The 14,445-nt window shown below is 44.9% G+C and overlaps 1 long non-coding RNA gene and 1 pseudogene across 1 annotated transcript; one reads left to right on the forward strand and one right to left on the reverse strand.

Moving 5' to 3' along the window:
• The first annotated feature begins 536 nt into the window (after positions 1–536).
• Positions 537–1,687, forward strand: LOC121142621 (annotated as a pseudogene).
• Positions 1,688–1,990: 303 nt separating this feature from the next.
• Positions 1,991–8,810, reverse strand: LOC121142778. The gene is made up of 3 exons (XR_005879880.1): positions 6,697–8,810; positions 2,714–2,923; positions 1,991–2,502 (listed from the first exon to the last, which is right to left on the reverse strand). It is a non-coding gene; the product is annotated as an uncharacterized LOC121142778 (long non-coding RNA).
• Positions 8,811–14,445: the final 5,635 nt, after the last annotated feature.

A 14,445-nucleotide genomic window follows, 5' to 3' on the forward strand; every position in this document is an offset into this window, starting at 1 on the left:
CATGCAGGTACTTGTTTAGAGGGCAGCGGTGAAGGTTACTGGTCCACTAGCAGGCAAATCTTAGAGGCAGATGGACGTGAAGGGGCAGGTCTGTGACACAGGCCAGGAGACTCCAAATTCAGCTTTACAGTCATGAGTTACCTTCGGCTCTGCCTGCCTAGCTGTACGTGGTAGAACATAATCCATACCATGTGCTGGGATCGGGGAGCAACACGAGGCCAGGAGTAGCTGTGTCACCTCAGCTCGGCCTGTCTTGAAAACAGCCACCCAAAGCCTTAGGGTGTGGGCTGAGTGAGGCAGCTTGTTGTAATGAGATAATCATTTGGAAAGACCCCAGTTGAGTAGGTTCTGAAATCCCATTAGCCAAGATTATAGAGACTTTTTGCCTTTTCTTTATCTATAGAAGAAAAGAAATAGAGCACAAAGTCTTAAGATTTCAACTTCAAGCCAGTATTTCTGAATTACCCTCAGGAGGAAGAAACCCCACAGAGGAGTGCTGTTTCCAACCCCGGCACCTGAATTAAATACTCTCTTCAGCAGCCAGCCGAGTGATCTTGGGATCAACCTCTCCAGGCCCCATGTCCTACCCTGTGAAATGGCAAACTGAAACTGTGAAAAGCAGTTAGCCAACTCCTCAAAAAGTTCAGTCCAGGGCCCTCTGCTCCTCCCAGTCCAGAGACTGCCACATCTCATGCAGTGCCGGCCTCATCCCTGAGACACCATGGTGAAGGTTGGAATGAACAGATTTGGCAGTACTGGGAACCTGGTTGCCAGGGCTTCCTTCTTGTCTGGCAAAGTGGATGTTATTGCCATCATTGACCCTCTCATTGACCTCAACTACATGGTCTACATGTTCCAGAATGACTCTACCCATGGCAAGTTCAATTGCACAGTCAAGGCTGAGAATAGGAAGCTTGTCATCAATGGGAAGGCCATGACCATCTTCCAGGAGTGAGATTCCACCAAATGGGGTGATGCTGGTGCTTAGTAAGTAGTGGAGTCTACTGGTGTTTTCACCACCATGGAGAAGACTGGGCCTACTTAAAGGATGGGACCAAAAGGGTCGTCATCTCTGCCCCTTCTGCTGATGCCTCCATGTTTGTGATGGGTGTGAGTCATGAGAAGTATGACAACCCACTAAAGATTGTCAGCAAAGCTTCTTGCACCACCAGCTGCTTAGTCCCCTTGACCAATGTCATCCATGACAACACTGGCATTGTTGAAGGACTCGTGACCACACTTCATGCCATCACTGCCATCCAGAGGACTGTGCATAGCCCCCCTGGGAAGCTGTGGCATGATGGCCATAGGGCTGCCCAGAACGTCATCCCTGCATCCACTGATACTGCCAAGGTCATGGACAAGGTCATCCCAGTGCTAAACAGGAAGTTCACAGGCATGGTCTTCCATGTTCCTATCCCCAATGTGTCTGTCATGGATCTGACTTGTGACCTGGAGAAAGATGCCAAGCAAGTGTGATGACATTAAGAGAGTGGCAAAGTAGACATCCAAAGGCTCACAAAAGGTGACGCCTACTGTTCCACCTTTAATGCTTTGGCTGGCGTTGTTCTCAATGACAACTTGACAATGAATATGGCTACAGCAACAGGGCAGTGGACCTACATAGCCTCCAAGGATGGAGAAGCCCTGGATCACCCAACCCAGAAAGAACACAAGATCAAGAGAAAGGCCCTCAGCTGCTGAGGAGGGTACCTGTCCTAACTCAGCCCTGGACATTGTGTATCTCCCTCACAGTTTCCATCCCATGACCCCAGAAGAAGGGGAGAGACTTAGAGAGCCCTACTCTCTCAAATACCATAAATGAAGTTCACTGCGCGCACGCACACACGCACACAGAGAGAGAGAGAGAGAGAGGGAGGGAGGGAGGGAGGGAGGGAGGGAGGGAGGGAGAGAGAGAGAGAGAGAGAGATGCAGAACACACACACACAGAGACACATAAATAAAAATAAATCTTGAAAAAGAAAGATGCTCTGATGCTCATTATATCATGAAGTTGAAGGCATCAATGGTATGACATGTGAGTCAGGTCCTAAAGGATGAACATGTCTCCACTGAGATTCCTGGAACAGACAATCTGCAGAGAACACTTAAGGTTATGAGGAGATGGAAGGGGAGTCCTTGTCCTATATGTGCAGAGTTTCTGTTCAAAATGGAAGGCAATGTTACCACAATAAGAAGCAAAGTCATAGATCAACAGATGAGCTGGTATGAAGACTGGTGTTAATTATCAAGTTGATAGAATCTAGACTCACCCGGTAACTGGCCTATAGGCATACCTGTGGAGGATGGTCATGTGTTCATCAATATGGGATGGCCCATCTTAATTGTGGGTGACTCCATTCTCTGGGGCGGCGATCCTGACTGTACAAAATGGTGAGTCAACTGAGTATGCCTACTCTGCTCCCTTCCTCTGAATGAGGACATATTGTGGCCAGCTTCTTCAAGCCCCTGCTGCCTTATCCACACCATAGTGGACTGTGCCTGAAACAAAAAGCCAAATCTCATCCTCAAGTTGCTTTGGCCAGAGTATTTTATTGGAAACTCATACGAAAAGATAATAGCTACATAACAAAAGACAACAGAGAGGTGAAACTCAGATAGAGAATGATGGGAATTTATAGACAGATACGTAGGCAGAGAGATAGTAGGAAAGACAAATAGAAGAAGATGGCAAGTTACTATACTGTCATACCTTGTGATGGCTAGCCTTGGTTGTCAACTTGACACACTTGGGAACAGGAAACTTCAGCTGAAGAATTGTCTCCATCAGATTGGATGGTGGGCATGTCTGTGAGGCATTTTCTTGGTCGCTGACTAATATAGGAGGGCTCAGTCCACTGTAGACTGTAACATCTCTGGGTGTGCAAACATACACACATGTAGAAGGCAGATGGATATGAGCCTGGGAACAAAGCAATAAGTGGGTTTCGGCTCCAGAATTCCTGCCTTGGCTTCTCTCAATGATAAACTATAATGTATAACATGAAATAAACCTTTTCCTCCCCAAGTTGCTTTTGGTCCATCTTTATTATACTATTACATTATTACAAACTGTTACTCAGCCTCCAAAACACCCAGTGCCCATACTATATCATCTACAGAGATGTTTGAACGTAGGTTCATTCACTGTGTTCAAAAATTGAGTTCAATAGGCTTTGTGAGCTAATTGGTCTAGCTTTGTTGATTATTGGAGCACAAAAATGGAAAATATTATAATGAGCTTTCCTCCTGAGTCACTGCCATCCTAGACAAGTTACTTTCTCAAATTCCTGTAGGGATGGAAACTTCCTTCTCTGGAGTTAAGATATACTCCCCCCTCTAAATATGCACTAAGATATACTCTAAAATATACTCCCCCCATGTTCAGTGTAGAAGAATGACTGTTTTTCTTCCCATTTTAATCAACATGGACCATTTCAAAGCCAGGAAAAGTCATGTATTAGATGAAGGAGAAGGCCGGACACCATGGGAATGCTGGTTAAGAGGATACCGCCATTTGCCAAAAATGTGACCTATGCAGCTGAGGCCCATGTCATGGTGCTCCTCTCGTGGGTTTATTTGTGTATTCTGGAATTGGCCACTTGCTTTTCTTTCAGATGTTGGGGGAAAAAATACAGCTGCTCTGGGTATGAGTGAGGCAAAAGGAAGGGGAAGAAGGCGCTGCCCACAAGGAAAGGAAGGGGAGAATCCTTCAACTTAAGAAACTGGACATTCCAAGCAGAAGTAACCTCCTCGCCCCAGCAAATAAAAAAACAAGAGACAACAGATAGTAAGACTCCCAAGCTCTGTTTTTTCTAGAAGAAAAGGAAGTCAAGAGGATCATAACTTTAAAGGATTTAGACCATGGGTATCTACGCAGAGAGCCCTTGCCGTGTTTCCTTATCACATCCAAATCCTGTAGAAGTGCATGATCCAAGTCAGAAATATTAAAGACCATAAAGTAGAGATTCAAATGCCTCTCCAGATACGAGCCTCTTCTGTGAGAAAGCACATCTCTGAGGACTGGTAACAAGAAGCATAAAGCAAAGCAATACAAAAATCATCTGCATTGGTGAAAGTGTCTTCCACACAAAAGTCAATAAAGAGCAAAATGGGGTCTTTCGCCTTTGCAGACTGCAATATAGTTGAGAATTTTAAAGAATGGAATCCCAAACAGGGAGATGATTTGAGTAGCTAAGTCAGTAAGTAATGTAGAAAGTGGGAATTCTAAGAACTGGGAACATAGTTCAATTAGTAGAATTCTCACCATGTATACATGAGGCCCTTGGTTGGATGCCCAGCACCACAAAAACCAGGCATGACAGCATATTCCTATAATTTCAGCATATGTAGAGGCAGGAGAATCGGAAGTTTAAGGCTATCCTTGGCTACATCGCAACCTAAAGGCCAGTCTGGCAAATGTGAGACCTCTTTTATGTATATATTTGGTTTTTCAAGACAGGGTTTCTCTGGATAATAGTCTATAATTAGCCTTGTAGACCAGATTGGCCTCAAACTCACAGAGATCTACCTGCCTCTACCACCCAAGAACTGGGATTAAAGATGTGTGCCCTGTAAGATGTCTTTAAAGAAAGGAACTCTAGCTCCAAACAGAAGGTTGGGAAGGTTGGATATGTGTGTTGGATATATTCCTCTCTCACCTGAATTTTCAGTAAAACGACAGAAGGAAATGTTAACAAAGATATAAACCTGAAAGGAATTAAGAATGTGGAGACTATCATTCATGAATAATCAAAAGTATCTAGAAGACGGGGTAGGGAGGAGAGCCAAGCAAAGAAGTAGGAAGAAGACGAGGTGTCTCCTAAGAGGACACTGTAGTCTGGAGTCTCTGAGAAAGGGGACACATTTCAGGCCATGCCTGGCAGCTCTGCTAAACCCAATGAGACTCAGCTCTCAGGGACAGGGTGGTGATGGCCATGAAATGGAACCCTGGACTTTTCCTGTTCTCTGCCCAGATCTCTTCGGAGCCCCATCCTCATGCCTGTCTCGTCTATGAGTGTTCTCCTCGAATCAGGTAGACCCACTGGAAACATCTCCACTTTCTGTCCTTCAGGATCCCCACCTCCCAAAGGCAAGGCCACACAGCCAACAGACCGGATCCCCACACAAGACCTTCTCACTGGCTCACACGCACCTGTGCACACAACCAATTTCAGGATAGATTGAGCCATTTTTTAACAGCTCATGCCAGTGTTTAAAAAAATTTTTTTAACCTCTAACAAGTGTGTCCACAAAACAAAAATAAGATGTTGTATCAAAGGAGCAAACAAAAACAAGCCCCTCTGTCATGAAACAGAAATGTTCCAAGTCTACAAAGAGAAAAATCATCTGAATAATTAAGTTAAAATAGAATCCAGATCATTAGAAATATAGACAGGGGTCGGGGGAGCAAAAGACAGAAAGACAGGCGAGCTAGAAGACCGTTCCCTAGACAGAGTAGGAGACTGAGAACTTAGAAAAGGAAAGGCAAAGAAGTTATTAGCGACATAATACAAGACAGCGAGAATTCAGAGATACATCTGAACCCTGAGGACTCAGGTCATGAGGAAGTCCACACAAAGGAGGGAAATTTTTCACCCAGCCTTGAAGAATGCACACGGTTCTGAACAATGGGGAGAGGCAAGGCTATCAAGGTGCACGGCACAGCATCTCATCAAAGATCTGGGCCAGGAAACAGCATCGCTTGCTCCATGGGGATGACGTAGTCTCAGATTTAAGTCTCCTAACACAAGCTTCTCCAGCCGCTAGCCTGAGCTCCCTCATACAGTGCTCACCAGAATCCTCCCCACCACCTCACAATTCTCAGTTACGGACCGGGACCCTCAGCCTGGAAGAGAAGAGCGATGCATTGAAGTGTCACACGGTCAGCTGGCTGACAGCAGAATTCCTGTCCACGGAACCTTCAGACTCTAGGTGCCCCCCTCACTCATCTGCCTGGAACTGAAGGTCCTCATGGGGAAAAAGAGGACTCTGATGAGACAGGTGAAAACGTGTGGCCCAGGGTACATGTTCAAATATGGTTTTAGAGAGATGCAGAGGACGCGGGTTCAGTTCCTAGCACGTGCACCTACACAGTGCTTACAACCGTTTGTAACTCCAGTTCTAGGGAATCCAACATTCTCTTCCGGTCTCTGTGGCCGCCACATGCACGTGGTGCACAGACACTCACACATAAAGTGAAGACAAACGTTTTCTTTAAAGCCTTGAATATCATGTAATGGGGTTTCAGGTGTGTCGCTATGGCAATGGGAAGCCACAGGAGGCTTGTGAAAAGTGGACAGGATGGCGAGAGAGTGCTGTGGAAGGCTTAGTGGGCAGCATTGGGCAGTCTGGGGTAAAATAAAAGGCCTCTTCACAGTTCTGCATCAAGTCAGGTCTCCATGCTGTCATGGACCTAAACATATCTCAGTAGGGACTGGGTAGAGTCATTTCATCCATCCATTTTTGCACTTCACTCATAATATACACCCCCAGATGAAGTAACTGCCCTGCCCATGCCTTCCTCTTGGGATCCATTTTTAGCACTGGTATATATCCCACTTTCTTTGTTGGGCTTTGGATCTACTGGCATCACTTGAGTCTCTTCTTCAGAGGCTGGGCCTCCTGCTCCTGGGGTGTCTAAAAGCAAGGTAAGGAAATTGAGGGTCTTTGAACTCCAACCCCACAGGCCCTTACCCATGATAGATGGGACATGAACAGTCCCCTCCACAGCCTGGACACAGGCATCTCTGCAGCAGGGTTTACACTCCAGAGCCTGTGCAGTGTCTAGCAGAAGCTTCCTTCTGTGGGTACTACTATGTGTTGATGATGATGACGATGACGACGATGATGTCTGTTTCTCCTACCATGCTTCCAGGAGTGCTCCTCCACACATCCCTTGCACGCACATCTTCAGCTCAGCATCCCTGTTTGAGGACTCTAACCTGAGACAAGGGAGAAAGAGGAAACAGTGAAGAAAGGGAAGAGGTGCTCAGAACAGGTGCAATGTGAGGCAGAGCATCTTCAAGCCACAGTCCTTTGGCACAGCAGCCTACCCAGAACATACACCTAACCCTCCATGGCAGCCTTTTGCTGAGATTTGAGATAGGATGCTGTTACCTGGGGGTCTTGAACCGTCAAGGGGGCAAGAGATCCTGGGACAGCCCTCCCTCGTCACTCTTCCCTGGTGACTTTTCTAAGCCAGTAGCAAAACTGCTCAGAACCACCCTACCTGGAAGGAACTTCCTGTCCCATAATTCACAAAGCTAAAATAAGGAAGCTTCCAAGTTCAGAGGGTAGCCAGGCAATTGTTCCCAGTGAGCTACATTTATCTCCTTCCAGTTTCCCAAAACATACTTGGGGCAGGGTGGAGCTGCTTCTTTTTTTTATTTCTCCTATTTCTGTTGAAGGGAGGAAAGCAGAGGCTCAGCTTACATTTTGAGCTAATTAAGTTAGAGTCCTCTGAGGCAGACACAGGGATCAGACAGGAAGTCTGTGGAGGTGTGTCAAAACGCAGCCATGTGCTCCTGACCCTGTGAGAAATGCTGATTGCACCCTAGAGCAATCCAGTTAAGTGGCAGATCCTGGGGTTCTCTGCTCCATGGGAAACACAATTCTTATTCCTGGTGAGTTTACTTTCCCATAAACCTCAGGAGTCCATCCACTGTTGAAAAGTCAACTCTCATCAGCAAAATTCTCCTCAGCGGCTGGTGTGGTCTTTGGGAAAGACATGCCATTTTACCATTCGTATTTGTGACATCTTCTAACTGAAATAGCCGTGAGGCACTGTTTTATCAATGTGACAAAATACTTGAGGGAACAAGGTAAGAGGATAGAAAGTCTGCTCAGGTTCCTGCTGTCAGAGGTTTCGTCCATGGTCTCCCCTGAGGCAAGTCTGTCATGGTGGCAGAAGGTCATGGTGGAGGAGACTGTTTACCTCATGGAAGACAGATGCAGAGACATACAGAGAGGAAGAGGCTGAGGACAAGACATAGACTACCAGAAGAAACAGCCACTCTTGAGACTACAGAAACAAGTCAAAAACAAGTTCACAGAGGTACTCTAAGCTAATGGACTCTGTGTGAGCCCGATAAAGACTGCTTGAGCCTCAAAAAATATAATAGGCTGGACATGGTGGGCACACCTTTAATCCCAGCACTTAATCCATTGATTAGGTCTCCTGATGAGACAGCAATACCCATGGCTCAGTAAAGGGCATGGGGATGAACCACTCGGGATAGTGGAAGAGCATCTGCTTTATTGCATGTAAACAACTACTTACCTAGTGGAAGCCTACTGACTGTGATTGGCCAGCACATTACCTCAGACTGGACAATGTGTGCTCACGACACCAGGGTCTCTATATGGAAGAAACACATAAAAGGAGACATGGAGAGTGCAGACTCAGCAGCATGTCAGCTACTGACGACTCACACGACCTTGAAATTGATGTTCTGGCTTCTGTGAATACTCAGGAGCATGGTGTGCCATGGTAGGCTGGCCACCAGGTCGTGCCTGCATTGTCTCCTACACACATCCACCAAGAGGTAGGTAGGGGTGTGTGTGTGTGTGTGTGTGTGTGTGTGTGTGTGTGTGTGTGTGTGTTGAAAGAAGGAGAGGGGCAGTGTCGGGTAGGAAGAGGCCTAAAGGGAGAGGAGTACAAGGGAGAGTAGTGGGCTATATATCACTAAAGTAGAAAGGGGCATTATTTGGAGAGAACGAGATAGAGAGGGAGACAGGATTGGAGGCGGTTTGGGCATGAATAGGAACAATACATATTGGAAAGAATGGGCTTAGTGGGAATAAGAATGGGCTGCAGAGCAATGAGGGTAAATATGATTACATTATGTACACGCATGAAATTGCCCTAATGAAACTTATTATGTGTAATTGATATGCTAATAAAATATTTCAAATGTATAATGATATGTATATATATTTACTAAAATGTGAAGATGAAACCTGTTTCTTTGTATGCTAACCAAAAAGTAAAAAACAAAAATTCCCACTAAGAGTTTAAAAATAAAGTCATATTTTCTAGACAGAAAATATTTTTAAAAAGAGTGCTTGCTGGGCAGGCAAGATAGCTAAGTGAGTAAATATACTTAATCAGTCCCCATATGGCAGGAGAAAAGGACCTACTCCCAGAAGGTTCTCGAAACCTCTATGTGTGGCCATGATGCAAATACATGTACCCATGCACAAACACTAAATGTTTGAAATATCCTTTAAAAAATAAAAGAAGAAGCCATTAGGGGCTGGAGAGATAGCTCAGCAGTTAAGAGCACTGAGCACTGACTGTTCTTCCAGAGGATCAGGTTCAATTCCCAGTACCCACATGGTAGCTCACAACTATATGTGTAACCCCAGTTCCAGGAAATCTGACACCTTCACACCAATGCAAATAAAATAAATATATTAAAAAAGAAGCCAGTCATAAATGGGCCCATATTATACATGTATATGAAATATCCAGAATAGGTAAATCCACAGAAACATAGAGTAAATCAAAAGTTTCTCAGGATGAGGAAAGGGAACAGGAAACAGTTGGTAATGAGTACAGGGAAATGTTAAAATTAGATGTCCAACTGTGTGCACACATCTCTTAATGTTAGGCATGAACTTTAAGCTTTAAGTGGGTGAATTATATCTCAATGAAATTATTTTTATAGGCATAATTCAATTTCAGTTTTGGAAAGGTCACCCTGGCAGTTATATGGGAAAAAGTCTGAGAAGTATTTTAAAACACATGAACACAGAGGGGGCCAGTGAGGAGGTTACCCTAAAGGTCAAGGTATCTGTTGACAGATTGAACCACAGAGGGGTACAAGGAGGGAACTATTTGAAAACTTGGAGCCTGCTTGGCTCCTGAGAATGGGTGCATTATGAAGCCAGCCGAGTTCCTGGGTGGGCATGAGGCTTCATTCCTTACACTGGAGAACACAAGGAGACCAAGTTTGTTTTGGTGAAAGGGCAGTGTGGGGCTGAGACTGAGATTCTAAGTTTTGATGGATGGCCAAAGGAGGACAAGCACCATGGGAAGTGCTGGAGAAAAGCCAAGACATGTCAGGAGAAAGCAAGGGAGGCCTCCCAAAGAAAAGCAGTGCCTCGAGCACAGAGCTAACTTGAAGGCGACAGAAGCCAACTTCAAATCATGGATCCATTGATTTAGTGTCCCAGGGGCTCCATGGAAGAGCTGTCTCCTTAGAGAGACGGGGCCAGAAGCCACCCACACTGTCATGGAGTGAAGACTGAGGTCAAGAGACAGAGGTGAGGCCTTTGAGTCAGATTCCACAAACACACCCAGAATTCATCTGGGGTCCTCAAGAGTGGACCAGCAAAGCAAGGAGGGACTGCAACCAAGGAAATACCTCATCCTACGAAAGGCCCTAGAATCAAGTCGGATGCACATTAGCTTAGTTGACTTAAAAATTGATAAATTCAGGTCACTCAGCTAATTATGTGACCAGCCTCCCACCAGCTTGCTGGAGACAACACCTCTGACATGAATTATAACTGTTACCTAGGTTACCTGACAGAAACTTGTAGACCACTTTTGCTAAGAGTTCCTCTCTAAAGCTGACAAACGTCTGATGGATGAGTGAAATGGGGTCCAAGGCAAGGCCTCTTATCTTCCTTTCTTTTTAAATTTTTATTAAATGTTTTTCATTTATTTTACATCCCAACCACAACATCCCCTCCCCCCCCATGCCTCCCCATACCTCCCCTCTACTCCCGCTCCTCCAACTCTGTTCAGAAAGGGGCTGGCTTCCCATGGGTGCCAACAAAGCATGTCCTGTCAAGTTGAGGTAGACTAAGCTCCTCCCCTTGTATTAAGGCTGGGCAAGGCAACCCAGTATGAGGATTAGGTTCCCAAAAGCTAGCCAAAATGTTAGGGATAACCCCAGTTCCTACTGTCAGGATTTCCACAAGCAGACCAAGTCACACAACCATCACACATATGCAGAGGGCCTAGGCTTATCCCACTCAGGCTCCCTATTCATCAAGTCCACAGTCTGTGAGCTTCCATGAGCAGGCCAGTTGCTTCTGTGGGTTCCCTTGTGATGATCCTGACTCCCCTGGCTCATACAATCTGCCCTCTCTCTCAACAGGATTCCCCAGGTTTGGCCCGGTGCTTAGCTGTGTTATCTCTGCATCCATTTCCATCAGCTACTGGACAAAGGCTCGCCAATGAGTTGGGTTAGTTATCAATCTGATTACAGGAGATGGCCAGTTCAGGTACCTCTCCACTATTGCTAGGAGTGTTAGCTGGGGTCATCCTTGCACATTCATGGGAGATTCCCTTGCATCAGGTTTCTATCTGACCCTGAAATGCTCCCCCTATCAAAACATCTTTCAGTACTTTCCACTTCCATCCACCCCTCAACCCAATCCTTCATGCTCCCATCCTTACCCACCCCCAGTCTACCCAGGAGATATCTTCTGTTTGCTCTTCCCAGGGAAATCCATACGTCCCCCTTTGGGTCCTCAGTCTCTCTGGGATCATACCATGGTTATTCTTTACTTTACAGCCAATATCCACTTATGAATGAGTACATACCATGTTTGTCTTTGAGTCTTTGTTACCTCACTCGGGGTTTTTTTTTTCTAGTTCCATCCATTTGCCTGCAAATTTCATGATGTCATTGTTTTTTACAGCTGAGTAATTCTCCACTTATGAAAGTATCACATTTTCAGTTGAGGGGCATCTATGTTGTTTTCAGGTTCTGGCTATTATAAATAATGCTGTTATGAACATAGTTGAACAAGTGTATGTTGTATGATAGAGCATTCTGTGGGTATGTGCCCAAGATTGGTATAGCTGGGTCTTGAGGTAGAATGATTCCCAATTTTCTAAGAAACTACCATACTGACTTCCAAAGTGGTTGTACAAATTTGCACACTGACATTGAAGGAGTGTTCCATTTGCTCCACATCTCACCAGCATAAGCTGTCATTAGTGTTTTGGATATTAGCCACTCTAACAAGTATAAGATGAATATCAATCATTTTAATTTGCATTTCCCAGAAAGCTAAGGATGTCAAACAATTCTTTAAGTGTATCTCGGCCATTTGAGATTCTTCTGTTGAGAATTCCGTTTAGATCTGTACCCCATTTTTTAATTGGATTATTTGGCTTTTTGATGTCTAGTTTCTTAAATTCTTTACATATTTTGGAGATCAATCCTCTGCCAGATGTAAGGCTGGTGAAGATCTTTTCCCATTTTGTAGGCTGCTGTTTTGTTTGACAGTGTCCCATTTATTGTGGATCTCAGTGTCTGCACGACACCCTTCATAATAGCCACAAATAAAATACGGTGACTCTAACCTGTTATCATTCTACATGTTGTATCTGTCCCCTTTGTCTTCCTGATCAGATTTTACTTGGCTCAGATTTTACTCAGCTTAATAGGCATATTGATCATCTTTAAAAAATGTTTTATAGAAGAATATAGAACAGGGTGAACTTGGCCTAGTGCCCTTTGAAGCTGCCATATTTCTTCCTATAATTGTATTGTTTCTTTCAACTGCCTTTTCCCTACTCAACAAGTAATGAAAGCAACAAAACCCTAAAATCTGTAAATGTGAAAAAAGTAGAGAAATCTTTGTCCTGTAATACATCCTCAGTGAACAGCAAAGTCCAAACTGGAGGAGATGGCCAATGTGGGGAGATCTACCCTTCACTGAATATAAAAGAATTCACAGCAAGAAGAAACTGTGAAAGCATGAGGAAAGCTGTAACTGTGGACTGACCCCTTTCAATCTGAGGAAACGTCCAGAAAGAAAATCTGTTCATACACATTTGTAACACCCACAGAGCCATACTAGAGAGGAAGTTTCTATGAAGGCCATCCTTGAGGTTGTCTTCAATCTGGGATCATGGTTTTTTTTTTTATTTCTTTTTTTTTTTATTTTAAATAGCTTGCTTCACATGTCAATCCCAGCTCCCTCTCCCTCCCCTCCTCCCACACACAGCCCCCACCATCCCCCCAAAGCCCCCCACCCAATCGCCACTTCCTTCCACATAGGGGCTATCTAGAGTCTGTCATTTCACTCAGGGCAGGGTCCAGGCACTCCCCTAAGAGTCCAGGCTGAGAGAGCATCCCTCTTTGTGTTATAGACACATGGTGTCTGTTTGTATTCCATGGATAAACACTGATCCACTGCCCAGGGCCCCATAGGTTGCCCAGGCCTCCTCACTGACTCTCACACTCAGGGGGTCCGGATCAGTCCCATGCTGGCCTCCCAGCTATTGGTCTGGGGTCCAAGAGCTCTCCCCTGTTCAGATCAGCTGTCTCTGCTGGTTTTGCCAGCCCATTCTTTGCCAATTTGCTCATTGCTCCTCTCTCTCAGTGGGATCATGTTTTTATTTGATAGCAAAATCCACACTGGGAGGAAACCTCTTCACAAGAAACTTGAGAACTGACAGGAAAAGGAATCACCAAGAGGAGATCCTGCCTCTGAGTGAGTCTTGATATCATTCCCAAGGTGTCACTAGGTAAGAACACTAGATGGAGGGCTAGTTGAAAAGCTCACACAACACTGAATGAAGTCCCATATGCACTATGTATTAACTCACTCACCAGTTCCATACACCATCTTGGAGGTCACACATGATGTTCAGGCACTGGCTTTGCTGAGGTAATTCTGAATGGGCAGGCCCTTAGTTTACATGTGGAAGGAAATAACAAAGAGGGGATGCGTTAGTAGAGGATGGAGTTAGGAAAGGAGTAGAGGGTGAACATGATAAAAACACATTGTATGGAATTCCTAAAGAATATGTATTTTAAAAAGGAATCTGGAACAGGACGTTTTTGTGACATATCAGAAGAAAACATCACTGAAACCAAGATATAGCTATAGAGATATATAAATATGTAGATAGGATGCATACACTCTGCTATTTTTAATATAGCATGTCTTCATCTTAGATGTCCCTCGTGGGTTTTGAAGGATTAGACTCCAGCTGATGGTACTACAGGGAGATAGAACTCTTCAGGATCTGGGGCTTAGTGGGAGGATGCTAGGCTGCTGCGGACATTTACCTGAAGGTGTGGGAAACCCCTTCCGTGTTTTCCTTCCTGACCACCACAGGGCAATATCATGCTGCCTCACCACAGCATCAGACACAACAAAGTCAACTGATCATGAGCTGAAACTTCAAAAACTGTGAGCCAAAGCAAACTTTGTCTCAACTTAACTTTCAAAGGTAATTTGTCAGAGCAATGAAAGCTAACATAGAATCTTTGTATGTCAATATTACCTTATGCTAAAATCATTTACGAATTTGTTTTAAGTTGTGTTTTAAAATAACATTCTGGCCGGGCATTGGTGGTGCACGCCTTTAATACCAGCACTCAGGAGGCACAGGCAGGTGGATCTCTGAATTCGAGGTCAGCCCGGTCTACAGAGCGAGTTCCAGGACAGCCTCCAAAACAATACAGA

This window comes from Mesocricetus auratus, unplaced genomic scaffold (genome assembly GCF_017639785.1).
Source record: "Mesocricetus auratus isolate SY011 unplaced genomic scaffold, BCM_Maur_2.0 Super-Scaffold_100010, whole genome shotgun sequence".
In the NCBI taxonomy this organism is placed as follows: Eukaryota; Metazoa; Chordata; class Mammalia; order Rodentia; family Cricetidae; genus Mesocricetus; species Mesocricetus auratus.